This window comes from Crinia signifera, unplaced genomic scaffold (genome assembly GCF_055691185.1).
Source record: "Crinia signifera unplaced genomic scaffold, ASM5569118v1 HAP2_SCAFFOLD_120, whole genome shotgun sequence".
Lineage (NCBI taxonomy): Eukaryota > Metazoa > Chordata > Amphibia > Anura > Myobatrachidae > Crinia > Crinia signifera.
Genome location: NW_028142013.1, coordinates 117,564 through 135,861, shown reverse-complemented (window position 1 = coordinate 135,861; position 18,298 = coordinate 117,564).

Below are 18,298 nucleotides of genomic sequence, written 5' to 3'. Positions count from 1 at the left end.
CCTCTATGGCCGTTACATAGACGATTTATTTTTTATTTGGGATGGGGATATCACGTCTATTCACTCCTTTGTTTCTTATCTTAATTCCAACACATTTAATTTATCTTTTACCTTTACCCATCACCCATCCACCATAGATTTTTTAGATATCACAGTGGAGGTTGCTGATGGCAAGATCCACACCTCCAACTATCAAAAAACTGTTAATACTAACTCATACCTTAACTTTAAAAGCTCCCACCACCCGATGTGGATAAAAAACATCCCTAAAGGGCAAATGCTCCGACTCAGACGGAATTGTTCCCGCCTGGAGACATTTGACACCCAAGCCACGGGGATGATGGAAGCATTCCAAAACTGTGGATATCCTAAACAGTTAATAGAGGGGGCATACGACTCAACTAGAAAAAGAGACAGAGTATCCCTTCTCCAAAATAATCACAATAATAAAAACAAAATCCCCAGAGAAGATAGGAATATCTCATTCATATCTAAATTTAACAGCCAATATCAGGATATACAAAAAATCATTCGCAAAAACTATTGTATCTTGAAACAGGACAGAACACTTAAAGATATAATACCTGAGGATCCCTGCTTTATATTCCGCAAAAATAAATCTATAAAGAATATCCTTGCTCCTAGCTTTCTAAAAACCATCAAAAACGAGAACACACCCAACCATGCCTCTAATTGGTTGGATCAGAGAAACGTGGGGTGTTTTAAATGTGGCAAAGTAAGATGCATTACTTGCAACCATATAACAAACAGACTAACTAATATAGAATTAGCACACGAATCACTGAATATTAGGGGTTTCATTAATTGCGAAACGACCTACGTCATATACATGCTATCCTGCAGTTGTAATTTGAGATACGTGGGCAGGACCACCAGGTCCCTCAAAATTCGGTTCCTAGAACATCGCAGGAACATTTTGAGGGGCTATCAAATGCACAGTGTATCTAGACACTTCGGGGAATCACATAATAACGATCCGAGGTGTCTACAGGTAACTGGCCTTGAGACCATACCTCCCACTAAACGAGGGGGAGACCGATACCGCACTCTCTGCAAGCAGGAAATATATTGGACCTTCAAGGTTGATAGTCTATACCCCAGAGGCCTCAATGAGGCAATGGAATTAAATGTAGTATTGTAGACCCATATAAACTTACTTGCAAATATATATTAATAATAAAAATAACAATATAAAATAATATCATGCATTTCCTGTACCAATGATATATATATATATATATATATATATATTTTTTTTTTTTTTGTAAAAATACCTGAAAAAATTATCGGTAAAAATAACTTACAAAAACCACCCAAGAATAACATATAGAGTTTTATTGATAAGTACAGGATTCTTTAGTTAAAAAATCTGTCTTTTCATAATAATTTAATATTTATTATTATTTTTTATTATTCATTATTTTAAATTTTCCATTTAGTGTTCAGTGTCATTCCATCTCCAACAACAAAAGTATGTGTACCACTATTCGAGATCAACATCTAGATAATGAAAGAATCTTTTTGCTACAAATTGTCTGTAACCTCACCTCATACATGTCCCCTCTTTATCTCATTATATTTCTCTATGCATATTTTCATTTAGAATAATATGTGTTAATGACCACAAGAGGGTACAAATAGCACTAGACCTTTAAGTGTTTACTATGTATGAACAATAAAGTTGAGTGATAAGTCTAGATTAATGTATCAGAGCCCACTTCCTAGAATAGCTCTGCCCCGCCTCCACAAACATCCCCAAAACCATGGAGATGAAGTAATACAATTCATAGATACACGGAGGACGCTGTGACGCGGTCACGCAGCGTCATTCGGTCACCCACATCGTGACGCGGTCACGCAGCGTCATTCGGTCACCTACATCGTGACCAATAGAACTACATCACTTCCGATAAACCAGGAAGTGATCAGGAAGTAACCAGCGGCAGGTGGAACGCATATGCGTTCCACCCACGCAATTCAGACCAACACTAATGTTTTAAACACTCGTTTTCCCCCTCCTAACAGCCTCACAGGTAGACTGAACAGCATTGTTCAGATAGGATTAAATAAAATCATATACATCACTGAATATGTGTTTACATTAAATCCGGACTAGACATATGACCTCCGACCCGGAAGTAATACATTATATCTTATTGCTTTTTCTTTTATATTTTCCACATTTCCACTGTGTATATAAAAATAAAATAAAGATACCATTTATTATGTATAAACTGCTACTGTCTCCTGTTTAACAGAAAATAATAAAATTGTGAATTTTAGAGTTGATTGTTCCAATTGAATGACAATTGGTCACCTATCACTGGGGGTATATATACAGCTACCCTCCACACCATAAGGCACCTTTGAAAAAGCCACAAGCCAGTGGCGAAACGCGTCAGGTGTAGCCCCTCACATCTGTGTCATTGGATCTTTTTATGAACTCCTCAATCTGCCGTTTGGGATTACCACCTTCACCTACCACTGGAACCCTTCATAGATACAGAACTCCAGGTGAGCCCTGCCATCTTAGCCACCTGTAGAGACTGTGTTCCATCTCAAACAGAACTGACCACTGGGTCCCCACCACCTTCTCCACCCACCAGAGTGACCGGGGTGAACAGCCATCCATACCTCCAGGTGAGCCAAACAACACCATAGCCACCTGTTTGAGGTCCAGGATCCCCACAATAGGGTCACATTAGGAGAATCAACAACTCTCCTTCCATTCGTGTGTGCTAAATATTACCGTGACTCTCATCCATCCAAGTCACACAAAGGAACTTTCCCACCGTATGGGTACAGAGTGCCCCACCTTTCACATAAACATCTTTGAAGGGCCCAGGATATAGGGACATATCCGGAACCCCCCTCACTGACCCCTCCAGCGGTATCAAGCAGCTCTCCGTGTTATAGTGAGGACCAGTGAACCGGCATCCCATCAACTTTTCATCCATTCCCATTTGGCAGATTATCGACCAAAAAGTACACCTACAAATTGGACAGACACTATCCGGGCAGTGTCCCAGGTGCCTTTCTCGATCCAACCACAGAGTGAGATCCATTTTAATACTTTAATAATGTTTTTTATTTCAATGTATGTATTGTATATGTAATTGTGATATTTTAATTGATTTATAAACTTTTTTCATTTACCTACCCCAATTGTGTTCATTGTAACTTCAGCGCTGCTTCTTTGTATATTTTGCTTTGTCCTTCCAATTGACAGGGACTGACTACCCCTGCACCCCAGCAGCCGCTTGGGAAGACACCTCATACACTAAGCGCCCATTCATTGCTCTCTAGTAGAGCAATATTTTTTCCCCATTTCAAAATGACTGCAGCCCAAAAAAAAAGACATTTAAAAAAACAAACAAACCTGCAGCCATTTTGAAATGGGGGCCCTGGGTCACACCCAAAGCATGTCGGGATCCCCCCCACCACACCCCAGCTTCCCTGAAAGGCATGCCTGCACTGCGCACCCCTTTTGGGTTTTGTCTCACCCCTAAATGTCATTTTGCATACTTGCCAGTTGTTGTTTTTTTCTTCCCATTAGTTGTTGGGGTGCAATGTGCAGCCATGCTGCATGCTTTTTAGGGGAGCTGGGGTGTTGTGTGGGGTGCCCTTCATGCTTTGGGCATGTTTGTGTGTCCCCATTTCAAAATGACTGCAGCCCCAAAAAAAAGACATTTAAAAAACAAACAATGGGATGGCGGTCACGATTCTGCGCACAATTTTGTTACTCACCTTAATAACAACACTTATAGTTTAAAGTTCACAAGCACCATTCACAACACAGATATTACCTTTCTTGATGTCGCCCTCTCAGCCAGGGACGAAATCATTAATACATCAACGTATCGTAAGGATGTAGATTGCCACAGCTTTCTAAATTTTAAAAGCAGCCATTATCGTCCGTGGGTTACTAATATACCCAAAAGTCAATATATGAGGATTAGACGGAATTGTTCGTCTGACAAAGAATTTATCAAACAAGTAAATGAACTGACATGTGCTTTCATAGATTTGGGTTATCCAAATTGGCTACTTGAAAATGCTAAAAAAGAAGTCTTTAGTCTCTCTCAAAATACATTACTAACTAAAACAACGAAAAAGCAAGAAGCAACAGCAAAAATATCCGAAAATTTAACTCCTATTTTTGTTTCCACGTTTAATACTCATTCAAAACAAGTAAAAAATATTATTCAGAAAAACTACAAAATACTAAAAAGTGATAAATTTTTAGCCGATACACTTGAAGATGCTCCAACAATAGTATATAAAAAGAACTCCACTATTGGTAACGCTCTTGCCCCAAGTCATTTTTTCTCTAAAAATACAATGAATACAGAGACAAATGGTAAAAATAAAAATAAAAATGGCAATTTCAGATGTAATAAACCAAAATGTCTAACCTGTCCATTTATGAATATTAGTACCCATTTTACATCATGTAATACAGGCAAAACTTACAACATCAATAATTATATTAATTGTGCATCCACTTTTATTATTTATTTGATTTCTTGCTCCTGTGGAGCCCAATATGTAGGTCGTACTACACGATCTTTAAATGTTTGATTCCTGGAACACAGAAGGAATGTGATAAAAGGTATTACATCACACAGCCTGTCACGCCATATTAAGAATAAGCATCAAGGTCAAGTACAAAATCTTAGTATCCAAGGTATCGAAAAAATCAATCCCACACCAAGAGTTGGGGATAGATTTAATCAACTGTGTAAAAAAGAGGCGTATTGGACGTTTGTTCTCAATACCCTACATCCAGCAGGATTAAATGAGTGTATTGAATTGAATAATATATGAATGTTCTGATCTATGTTCCTAATTCAGTTTAAATGAATAACACAATAGACATTAGATTCATTAATATTCAACCATCTAAATTTATATATATTTTTATTATTTGTCTTTACATATACAGATTCTTTAATGTTGCAAACAGCTTGTATGGTTTCTCATGTTTGATTTGGTCCTGTGTATGAAATTGTTTATATAGGTGTATATCTATATGCATGTGTACACATATATGTACACATTTGTCCTTGAATACGCAATATTAAATAAATATATACGATATGAAGAGGTTGGATTGAGCGACTATTCCACCTTCTATGTACAGTTCTGCCCAAGTACATTGTGGCTGCGTTGCGCATAAAGTGCGCCATGCAAATCGCGCCTGGATCGCGCCTGCTCCTTGCGCTATAGTCCCGTTATAGATCGCGTTATAACGTAACGTAATCTTGTAAATGTAACCTGCACTTACACTCATTGACCACCAGATGTCACTTTTCCCAAACAGTACAGCGCATGCGTAAAAATCTCTTCTACAAAACAGTGGCCGCCACGACTTTTCACTACGGATTTTGTCCTTACTTTACGGACAGAGTGTTTGTATTTACTCGCAGAAGCAGCTACGTAGGTCATTTATGTAATTGGTACAGAAGCCATGCTAACCTTTGCTATTGCTGGATGACTACTTAAAACATTATTTGAGGACCTACAGTACAGTATCATACTTTACACTACGGATTTTGTCCTTACTTTACGGACAGAGTTATTTTCTTTTATTCGCAGCCGCAGTGACGTACTGTATGTTCATGAACTGTATGTGATTGGTGCAGAAGCCATACTCACCATCTGCTATCACTATATTCAGAGGCAACAGTGGCCTAACGTGTAGAGGCACGGCATCCCTATCTCAGTATCAGTAGTTCGATCCTCAGTTGGTTACAATATATTTTTATTTTTTAAACGTTCTTTTTTTTTTTTTTTTTTAAACTCTTTATTTTTACAGTGGCAAACAGTACATTTAAATGAGACTGATATCAGGACAATGCATTTACAGACAATTCGGTGTGAACAAACAACATGGTATAATGCATATAAATAAAATATACCGTTAAGAGTACCACTGTCTTTTTTTTTTTTTTTGTTAATACAGCGAACAAACAGCAAAATAATTGCATTGGTGAAACACAAAGAAAAAGAAAAATAGAAAAGGGCAATGGGGGGGGGGAGGGGACGGAAAAAAATAAAAAAATAAAAAATAAAGAAAGAAATAAAAGAGAGGGGGGGGGTCATCTAACCTTGCACACCTTGAGAGTGTATCAACTGTTCAAGAGTTAAATCTTTCAGAGCATCAGGCCAGAGATAGTGATCGCATTTACCCGGGGAGTTGCCTCTGGTAATATACATACCAGGGAGACCAAATTGATCTGTATTTCCCCACTGAGTCATGTAGCAGCGCAGTGATATACTCCATGGAAGCTGCAAACCAGACCTTGTTGATAACGGCCTGAATGGAAGGGGCAGTTGGCTGTTTCCAGTTTGCCGCGATCAGCAATCTGGCGGAGTTGAGTACATGGCCACATAGCTTGCTTTTAGGGTTTGAGGTCCCTGCAACTGGTCTGCAAAGTAGAGCCGACAAGGGATTTTTTGGGGTCGGGGAAACCAATATCTTTCCTAGAAGAGAAAAAATGTCATCCCAGTAGGAGCTAATCTGGGGGCAATCCCACCATATGTGGATGAACGTACCCTGAGATCCACAGTTCCACCAGCACTGGCTGGAGCTAGAAGGGAAAATCCGGTGTATTACCTAGTGTATACCTTAAAGGCATTTTCCTTGAGATTCGAGTTTATTGAAGATTTTGCTATTAGTGTTTTTATTTCTGACCACTCCTCCTCCTCCAAAGCAACGCCCAAATCCCTTTCCCAAGCTACCTCAAAAGGTTCTTTAGCCGGGGGTTTGTCTGCCAACAGGGAGTATAGATATGAGATTGCTCCCCTGCGGTCTGGACTGTAAATACAGAAACGTTCAATGGGAAGTGGGGATCTGGGCTTAGTTGATTTGTATAGAGACTTTACAAAGCTGGAAATCTGGAGGTAGTCAAAGTGTCTGAGACGCTGACTATCATATTTCTCACATAGTGCTTTATAGTTTTGAGGGGCGAATTCCCCTGAAATGTGCGATAGACGAGTGATACCTGCTGAGATCCAGGGTTGTGAGTAAGGAGACATACATCCCAAAGGAAAGTCTGGGTGTCGCCAGAGAGGGGTGAGAGGGGAGGGATATGGTGCCAGTTGGAGTTTTTTGTTTAGGTAGTCCCACGTTCTTAACACAGAGTGGACACAAGGGGTTTCCAGTACTGAGGCTGGTCTCAATTTCGGCGGTAGCCAGGGGAGGAAACAAACTGAATGGTAGTTAATTAGTTCGCTCTCTAAAGATACCCATTTCCTGACCCCCGCCTGTGTGTGCCAAGCTACAACATGGCTCAATTGCGTAGCCTGAAAGTAGCGTTCGAATATAGGGAGGCCCAGTCCGCCATTGGAAGAAGATTTCGCTAGGCAGGATCTGTTTAATCTAGGGGGTTTGTTTGACCATACAAATTTGCCACATAAAGACTGAATTGTACGAAGATAAGAAGTAGGGACCACTATGGGGATCGTTTGAAATAGGTATAGTAATCGGGGTAAGATGTTCATTTTAATCGAATTTATCTGGCCTGTCCAAGATATAAATAAAGGGGACCAGGTTGCTAGATCTTTTTTAATGGAGCATAGAAGAGGTTCGTAGTTGGCTTTAAATAATTGGTCAAAGTGTTTTGTTATCTGTACACCCAAGTACTTTATAGATTGGGGGCGCCAAATGTAATTAAAGTTTGACTCTAATAATTCCGTGGTGGTGTTGGGAAGGTGAAATGCTAATGCTTCCGATTTTGAGTTATTTACTTTGTGATCTGAGAGGCTACCGTATAGTGAGAGTTCAGCCTGTAGGTTTGGGAGTGAAGTCAGTGGAGAAGACAGTGTTAACAGGACATCATCTGCAAATAACGATATTTTATATTGGGAGCCCCGAACCGTAATCCCCTGTATATCCTGGTTCTTCCTGATGTGGGCTGCCAAGGGTTCGATACTAAGGGCGTATAGTAAAGGGGACAATGGGCACCCCTGCCGGGTGCCATTTCCCAGACCGAAGGGCCGGGAAATGACACCATTGGTGGTAACCACAGCTTTTGGACTATGGTACAAAGCTTGTATGGCTGACAAGAAGCCCCCACAAAAGCCGTAAGTTTTCAGTGTCTGAAACATAAAAGGCCAAGAGAGGCGGTCAAAGGCCTTCTCTGCGTCTAGTGAGAGCAGGATCGCCGGGGTTTTGGTCTTATTGATGTGTGAGATCAGGTTGACGGCCCGTCTCGTGTTGTCCAGTGCCTGTCTCGTAGGAACAAATCCTACCTGATCTGCATCAATCAGTGAGGTAAGGTATACACTTAATCTTGTGGCCAGTACTTTTGCGAAAAGCTTCAGGTCTGCATTGATGAGGGATATCGGCCTATAGCTCGTGCAGCATGTGGGATCTTTGCCTGATTTTGGCAGTACAATGATAGCAGACTTCATTGACTCGGCATGAAACCTCTCCCCTGCCATAATTTTATTAAAAACCTCGGCCAACCTTGGGACCAGTAATCCTGAAAACGTCTTGTAGTAAGACATAGGGAACCCGTCGGGACCTGGAGCCTTTGACGGTTTCTGCGACTTCAACGCAGTATTTACGTCTTCAGGTGATATAGGGGAATTGAGTAAGTTAATGGCTGAGTCAGATAGTGTGGGGAGGTGACATGAGTCGAGATATTCCTGTGCTATAGCTGATGGTAGAGTGGGGCCGGCAACCTGACCCCTCAGATTGTAGAGGGACTTGTAGTAATTATAGAAGGAGTCATTTATGTGACCTGGGTCATAGCTAAGGACTTGTTGGGCATTGCGGATTGCGGAAATAGTCTGGGAGGCTCTTTGTGCTCTGAGTTTAGCTGCCAGGAGTGAGTCTGATTTATTACTTTTTTCATAAAATCTTTGGTTTAGATGTCTAAGGGATTTTTCGGTGCGTTCCGCTAAAATAGATTGTAGTTCCCCCCTGATCCCTTGGATCTGTGTCAGCACGGGGGGGGGGGAGTGAGATTGTTTGTGTATATGTTCCAAATGGGAGAGTTGAGAGGTAAGAGAGGAGACCCTTTCATTTTGAAGTTTTTTTCTATGTGTGGCATATTTGATTACAGCTCCTCTGATCACCGCCTTATGGGCCTCCCATATTGTAGGCAGGGGAACATCGTCAGTGACGTTAGTTTGAAAGTAGTCCTGTATTTGGGTAGTGATTTGTTCTTTAAATTGGGGTATACGGAGGAGAGTTTCATTCAGTCTCCAGTTGTGACGGCCTCCTTGAGTGCCTAATAAGTCTATAGTGGCTAGTACGCTTGAGTGGTCTGACCAAACGTTAGGGAGAATGTCCACTTTTGTCAGTGACTGCAGTATATTACTACATCCCATAATCATGTCTATGCGCGAGTATGTTCCGTGGGGATTCGAAAAGAAAGTGTAGTCCTTTGAGGTCGGGTAGTGGGCTCGCCAGGTGTCGAAGAGACCAGCCTCGGACATGTGTTTCCTGAGATTGCCCGGGGGATGGCCGTGTTGGTGCGGGTTCAGGGGGCTACTCTTATCTAGGCCTAGCGAGATAACTGAGTTGAAGTCGCCTCCTACCAAAAGTGCGCCTTGGCGAATGTTTTGAATTTCTAGAAAAAGTTTACGAAAAAAAATCCCCTGTCCAGAATTAGGTGCATAAAGATTTACCAGGGTCATCAGTTGAGGACCTACCCTGCAGACCAGAATAATGTAGCGACCTTCTCTATCTTTTTTAGTAGAAATAATCTGTAATGGGGTTGTGGAGCGAAACATTATTGCTACTCCATTCTTTTTGATAGAATGGGAGGAGTACATCACTGTGGGAAAACGTCTAGAAACTAGCGAGGGGTGTGTGTTATGCTTGAAATGTGTTTCTTGTATAAATGCAATGTCCCCCCGCAGTGAGTTAAGCATACGGAACAGAAGAGATCTTTTGTGGGGTGTGTTTAGCCCCTTAACATTTTGAGAAATCACGTTGATGGGCATGATGGAGAGATGTAAATCGCTGGCCTTCTACTATGCAAAAAGCTATTAGCTAAGAGTTAGGTTAGATGACAGGGGCAGAGAAAGGAGGGGGTAAGGGAAGGTAAGAGAAGAAATATAAAGAGAGGAAAAAAAAAAGGGGGGGGGAATCAGAAAAAGGTGTGAACCTTGAAGGCCCTCAGTTGAGAGACCACGGTTCACCTGGAGTGGGAGCCAGGGGAGGAGGGAGAGGGTAGGTGAGCTTGACACAAGAAGCAAACCTAAATTGCCCACTAAATGGGAGTGCTTAAAACTGTGAATTGTAATCAAAAAATCTGAGAGGGCAGGGATGAGAATCCCTACACTAACGCAAGTCCCTGATAACAAGAGGGGGGGGTGGCACGAGCGGAGACAGTTCCCAGCCCATCCACCCGAAGCCATTTTGTAATATAGCCTGTAATTGCCAGCTCTGAGATGGCTAACATATCATTTAAACATTTAGCAAAACAACAAAATCTTAGCAGAATTACCAAAGTGCGGTCATAATAACAATTGTAAACATGAAAACGTGTGGTAAAAGTACCAACAGGGTGTGGTTTGTATACCACGCGAATATAGGGGATATTTGGGATAATATAGATTCTTCCCTACCAGAGTTCACCCACCAAGTGGGATGTCCCTGGGGGGTGAGTGGGGGTCAACCAGTCAGTCTTATAGGAAACCTTAAGCAATGGGGGTGAACGACGTTACAAAAGGTTGCAAAAAATACAAACAAACAAGGGAGAGAATGGGACAAAGTCATACGATACATTACGGCTGTTCCTGGAGATTTTGTGACGACCCACTTCAGGAGCGTGAGGGGCTGCTGGAGTTGTTGACCTCTGAAAGTTTAAGCTTGTGAAGCAGGTCTTTCCCTTCCTTGGGGTCCCTTACGGAGACTTGGTGGCCATTAGCGTCGACTATCAGTCGAAATGGAAACCCCCATTTGTATTTGTATCCATTGTCGTGGAGAGTTTTGGTGATGTCCCTCAATTCTCTCCTCTTTATGATGGTGGAGGGGGCAAGGTCTTGGAAGATCTGTAGCTGGGAATCCTCGAATAAGATTTGAGGCATTGATCTACTTGCAAAGGATATCTGGTCCTTGGTTTTAAAAGAAAGGAATCTCGACATCTCGAGGAGGTTCCCCATCTTTAGGTTTCGGGCGCAGCGCTCTGTGTGCCCGTTCAATGTGTAGGGGTTGATCTCCCAGAGCGGGGACCAGTTTGCAGAATAGTCGGGTCAAATAGGATTCGAGGTCTCTGGGAGTGACGGATTCCGGAATGTTGCGGATGCGGAGATTGCATCTTCTCTCTCTGTTCTCGAGATCCTCGTTTTTATCGCGCAATATTTCCACCTCACGGTATAGATAGTTGACGTCTTGGGTGAAAATTTGCAGATCCTTGGTATGGGATTCCGTTTTGGACTCCAAGGCAGTTGTGCGGGTGGAGAGTGAAGATAAGTCTTTTCTTAGGTCCGCAAACAATTGTTGGAAATTGTTAGTGAGAGTTGTACTTAGCTCCATCATCATCGCCTGGATGTCATTTTTAGTGGCAAAGGAGGCGTCAGAGGGTATGGGATTCACCGATGAGTTTGGGGAGGATTCTGGCGATTGGCCAGAAGCAGTACGGGAGAGATGTTGCATTATGCCCTGTTGAGCATTTTTTTTAATTTTGTTTTGTTGTTTAGACATGTTGGTAGGATTGAAGTACAGGCAATGAGCTAATATTAATCTGTAGAGGCTCCGGGTGAACAAGCATAGGGAGAGATTAAAATAGCATTGAAGTGACGCTGCTCATATAGGGCCTGAGGCCGATTTGGGGGACCACTTTGCAATACCCTAGATGTGGGGTTTGAAAGTGCTAAATCAAATGGTATAGCTGTGAGAGGCCTCTAGGTGGCAGTAGCATATTAGAATTGGAAAGCAGCAGCAATACTCTGGCACCTGTAAAGGGAATGAGGCTGTGATTTTACATAGAATTGTGATGGAAGTACAATTCTGTCTCCATCAAACCAAATTATCTGGTTACTATTGTAGCAGGGATTTTCTCCTATGGGACACAAGTGTGGGGGCTGCTTTGGTAGAGGGAATGCTTTTCCCACGGGGCTTATATTGGGTAGCTTTATTCTTAAGGGGTATGATATGAGGTGAATGTACTTGGGCTAAATAGGCACCCCCAGTGCACAGATTCCTGGGTAGCTTGTGGTAAGGCAGTGGGCACTGGACCAGCCTGGTGCCCCTACCTCTGCCCTGCGAACCACTGCTTGTAGCCTCCAACAGGTAATGTGCCCAGTCCCCCAGCGGGTCTGTATAGATCCCGGCCCCAAGAGTACACTGTGGGGTTCCCCCTGCTCCCCAATCCCCCCTCAGGTCAGCAAGACCAATTGTGCTGAGTGAGTGCTCAGAGTGAGCAGTAGATCTTCCCCACCCAAGATGGCCGCCGGACACACAGCTCCAGACAGCTCTGTGCCTCTCACCTCTTCAGAGCCTCTCTTCTGGTGCACAGTAAGTCTGTGGGCGTCCAGGGGAGTCTCCACTGGTGGGGGAGAGTGCTGCTGGGTCTCCTGGGGTCACTTGGGTGCCGCAGAGGTGAACTCCGGCGGGGCGCTCGCCGTGGAGCCTGAATCCCGGCCCGGCCTCCAAATTTAGTCCCCGGCTTCTGTGCTGCGCTAGGCCGCAGTCCGCAGAAGCCGTTAAAACGGCTCCCCGACTCTGCTGCTCACAGCGCTAGGCTTCTCCTGGCTGGGGGAGAGTGGTTAGCCAACAGGAGGCTGAAGAAAAGTGAATCCACAGCCTCTAAATTAGACAAGCAGCGGGAGCTGTATAAAGGAGCAGCCTGTCAGCTTCCCGGTCAGGCCACGCCCCCCCTTTTTTTTTTTTTTTAAACCAATACAGGTACTGTAGTTACAGTAGTTGGTGCTTATCAAATTCTTTCGGACTTTTCCACAAACAAAAATTCACAATGGCAGGCCTCCATGTACACGATAGTTAATACCCATACTGTACATACAGTACAGTACTGCGCTACAGAGAACGTTTTTTTTTCGCAAAATAGATTTAGCTTTTCAGGTAAAACTCCTTGCCTTGAGGACCGTGTTTCGGGATAAAATTCGCTAACCTTTGCTAACCAGCCACTTTTCACTACGGATCTTGTCCATAGTTTACGGACAGTTTGTACAGTATTTATTCGCAGAAGCAGCTACGTACGGTCATTTATGTAATTGGTACAGAAGCCATGCTATCCTTTGCTATTGCTGGATGACTACTTAAAACATTATTTGAGGACCTACAGTATCATACTTTACATTACGGATTTTGTCCTTACTTTACGGACAGAGTTATTTTCTTTTATTCGCAGCCGCAGTGACATACTGGATGGTCATGAACTGTATTTGATTGGTGCAGAAGCCATGCTAACCATCTGCCAGCAGTAAAATCACAGGCAATAGTGGCCTAACGGGTAGAGGCACGGCTTCACTATCTCAGTATCAGTAGTTCGATCCTCAGTTGGTTACATTATATTTTTATTTTTTAAACGTTCTTTTTTTTTTTTTTTAAACCAATACAGGTACTGTAGTTACAGTAGTTGGTGCTTATCAAATTCTTTCGGACTTTTCCACAAACAAAAATTCACAATGGCAGGCCTCCATGTACACGATAGTTAATACCCATACTGTACATACTGCGCTACAGAGAACGTTTTTTTTCGCAAAATAGATTTAGCTTTTCAGGTAAAACTCCTTGCCTTGAGGACCGTGTCTCGGGATAAAATTCGCTAACCTTTGCTAACCAGCCACTTTTCACTACGGATCTTGTCCTTAGTTTACGGACAGTTTGTACAGTATTTATTCGCAGAAGCAGCTACGTACGGTCATTTATGTAATTGGTACAGAAGCCATGCTAACCTTTGCTATTGCTGGATGACTACTTAAAACATTATTTGAGGACCTACAGTATCATACTTTACACTACGGATTTTGTCCTTACTTTACGGACAGAGTTATTTTCTTTTATTCGCAGCCGCAGTGACGTACAGTACTGGATGGTCATGAACTGTATGTGATTGGTGCAGAAGCCATGCTAACCATCTGCCAGCAATAAAATCACAGGCAATAGTGGCCTAGCGGGTAGAGGCACGGCTTCACTATCTCAGTATCAGTAGTTCGATCCTCAGTTTGTTACATTATATATTTTTTTTTTAAACGTTCTTTTTTTTTTTTAAACCAATACAGGTACTGTAGTTACAGTAGTTGGTGCTTATCAAATTCTTTCGGACTTTTCCACAAACAAAAATTCACAATGGCAGGCCTCCATGTACACGATAGTTAATACCCATACTGTACTGCGCTACAGAGAACGTTTTTTTTTCGCAACAATAGATTTCTCCAGACACAGACCGACACCTCAGACAATAAGATGTTGATTGCAGTCATATGTTAATTACAGTCTGCCTTTTTGTTTCGCTGGTAATTGTACATAATTCAAATGCACCTATCAGCTTCATGAAGGATTTCCTTTGTCTCTGCCAGCATAAATTCAGCTACAGATACTAAAATTGTCAAACTATCCAGTTTGTTTTTCTGCATCTAACCGTGTAGAATTGCTACGGATCGTCTCTTCATCTCTTGCCTGTATACAAGCACGAGATTGTACCTGTACACCTGGACTATTCATTCTGCTGAATCCAAAGTCAAGTTGTTGCTGCGTTCCTGTTCTACCAAGCGTTACCATCATACTGCCTTCCTTCCGCAAGAAGAGTACTGTATCTTCTCGCTGGAGCAGTAAGTACACTACACAGTAGTACAGTCATTTGTACATTTGACTGATTGCTGCATTACAGTATACAGTAAGCAGCACTACAAAACGGTCCCTGCGCGGAAGCGCTCGGTTCCCACCCTTCCCTGAATGAAGATGTTTCCCTTCTTTCCCTACTGTTCAAATGCACCCAGTGCAGAATACTGTATACAATCGCCTGCTGTGTATACTGTATTCAGATACTGCAGGCTGCCGCTATGGGTATTGTCCGTAAATACTAGAGTCTGTTTCGCAGACTTACTGTATACTGTATGGAGTAGTGATATCGTGATTTTTGATGGCTTACACGTTCAGTGCAGTGCAGTAGAGATAGCGCCATTGAGAATATTGTACAATGTGTTAAAATTGCCTGGTGTGTATGGGCCGCAGATCCCCGACTAGCGATGACAGCTAAATACTAGTTCTCTCCGTAATACCATTGGTGTAATACCGTAAAACACGTATTTTTTCCTCAAACGAGGGGACCGCTGTTTTTCTCATGTTTACGGACTGTTTCGCAGGCTCAGTCAGTAATAGGAGCACATGTGATACAGTATCGTGATTTTCAGCCATGTTGGGAATCGAGATGGCTGCACAGTGCAGTAGAAATACAGTAGCGTCATTTGGAATACAGTATTGTACAATGTGTTAAAATTGCCTGGTGTGTATGGGACGCAGATCCCCCGCTACATTTGCGAGGGCAGGATCAACTTTCCCTCCCCCTTACTGCACTTCTGCCTCAGGTACTGTACCATACAGTAAGTACCATAATGAACAGTGCATGATTCTCTTGAGGATCATACACACTAGACGTTTTTCATCTGAAAATTGCCTGGTGTGTATGGTCCTGAGTTCCTCGACTAGCGATGAGAATACTTTATTAGGCTACTGCAGGCTGCCGCTATGGGTATTGTCCGTACAATGGGCCTTATTTTGGTTCATTCTTTCTGACAAAATCCTTCTTAGATGGACAAAACCATGTGCACTGCAGGGGGGGCAGGTGTAACATGTGCAAAGAGAATTAGATTTGGGTGAGTAATTTTGTTTCTGTGCAGGGAAAATACTGACTGCTTTATTTTTACACTGCAATATAGATCTCACTTTGAAGTAAAACCCCACCCAAATCTAATTCTCTCTGCACATGTTACATCTGCCCCACCTGCAGTGCACATGGTTTTGCCCATCTAAGAAGGATTTTGTCAGAAAGAATGAACCAAAATAAGGCCCAATGTGTAATAAATCCTGGATTGGGGTATTGTCCGTAATATTCATACTGTACTTGTAATTGAAGTAGTCACAGCAATAGGATCACGTGGTATCGTGATTTTCCGCCATTTTAGGGATCAACATGGATGCCACATACAGTACAGTGCAGTGAGATAGCGCCATTTAGAATATTGTACGTGTTAAAATTGCCTGGTGTGTATAGGCCGCAGATCCCCGACTAGCGATGACAATACTCTATTAGGGTGGGCTACTGCAGGCTGCTACTATGGGTATTCTCGTATAATCTGTGCTACTGTAAATACTGTTGGTGTAATACTGTTAATACAGTAACGTATTTTTTCGCAGGTGGGGGGATTTTTGCGCATATTAATAGACTATTTCGCAGACTCAGTCATACTGTATTTGTGTAAAAAAAATCCCCTAGCTGTGTACAAAATCCCCTAGCTGTGGGTGTTCGTATCCGGAGAACCAGAATACTGTACCAGTTTATTTTTTTATTTTTTTTTATTAAATTTTTTATTAATTCATTGCATTATTATTATACAGCAGGAACAGCATGTGGTGTCATTGCATTATTATTATTATTATACAGAGGGAGCAGCCTGTGGTGTCATGGCATTACTTTTTTATTATACAGGGGGAGCAGCCTGTGGTGTCATGGCATTATTATTATACAAAGGGAGCAGCCTGTGGTGTCATGGCATAATGCCATGACACCACAGTCTGCTCCCCCTGTACAATAATAATTATGAAACCACAGGTGGCTCCCCCTGTATAATATAAAAGTAATGCCATGACACCACTGGCTGCTCCCTCTGTATAATAATAATAATGCAATGACACCACATGCTGTTCCTGCTGTATAATAATAATGCAATGACACCACAGGCTACTCCCGCTGTATAATATACTGTAACAATAGTAATACCATGACACAAATTATTATACAGGGGGAGCAGCCTGTGGTGTCATTGCATTATTATTATTATTATACAGAGGGAGCAGCCTGTGGTGTCATGGCATTACTTTTATATTATACAGGGGGAGCAGCCTGTGGTGTCATGGCATTATTATTATTATGCAGAGGGAGCAGCCTGTGGTGTCATGGCATAATGCCATGACACCACAGGCTGCTCCCCCTGTACAATAATAATAACACCACAGGGTGCTCCACCTGTATGATATAAAAGTAATGCCATGACCACAGGCTGCTCCCCCTGTATAATAATTTGTGTCATGGCATTACTATTATTAATAGTAATGCCATGACACAAATTATTATACAGGTGGAGCAGCCTGTGGTGTCATTGCATTATTATTAATATACATGAAACAGCACAGCAGATACTGTACTGTATGTCGTTTTAGATCATGTTAACTTACTACTGTCCTGTGTTTTATCCTCGACCAGGCTCCTCCTGTCCTGCTGCGGCTCCACAAATTTCTGTTCCCCTCTCTGCGGCCTCCTGAAGCGTCCCCCATGAGTTGCTCTGCGGGCGGCCCCAGCCTTCCTCCAGTCTCTGAGTGCAGACGCGTGGGTGGGAGGCGTCAACGTCATGACGTCCACACCGCACCCAGCGTCTGCCGACTGCCACTGGGGATAAGAGGGAACAGGCTGCCGGCCGGAGCCCTCCTCCACGTAGCCGTGGAGGCCGGCGGCCATGTTCCTGTGGCCGCAGACATCATTTAAAAAACCACAGGAACATGGCCGCCGGCAGTGAAAAAAAAAAAAAAACGGCAATGCGGCCTCAGAAACGGGCGCGGCGGCGCGTCCCGCAGCACACCTGCCAGAGCGGCCTGGGGGGCAGATGGCACCCTGCCCCCCGGCCCAGCCCGCCCCTGCCTCCACCCCTCCTAGTCTGTCTGTCTAAGCCCCATCTGTTAACGTACTGTACTTTTGTTTATCGCTTCATCCCTTTTATTGAAAAAAAAAAGCTCATGTCTATGCAGTACGGTCACATAATTTTCGGTACTTGTGACTTACAGTATCTGGGCAGCCAATGTTGAAATTGTATGCCAGTACCCTAAGCATGCGATTTGATGCGATTTCCCTTGAAATTCCTTTGAAGAGAAAATTGCTGTTGCATTGTATGCTATTGTATTGCATGCGATGCGATTTGATGCGATTTTAATACTGTATGTACAGATGTACCCAGATGCCTGTTTCATACAGTATGTGAAATGGCCCCCCAGACCCCATTTTTAATTGTATTCCCACCCTGATGGCTAAATGCCCCCATTGTTAACGCCACCCCACTATCAACGCCAACCCGAAGCGTGGCG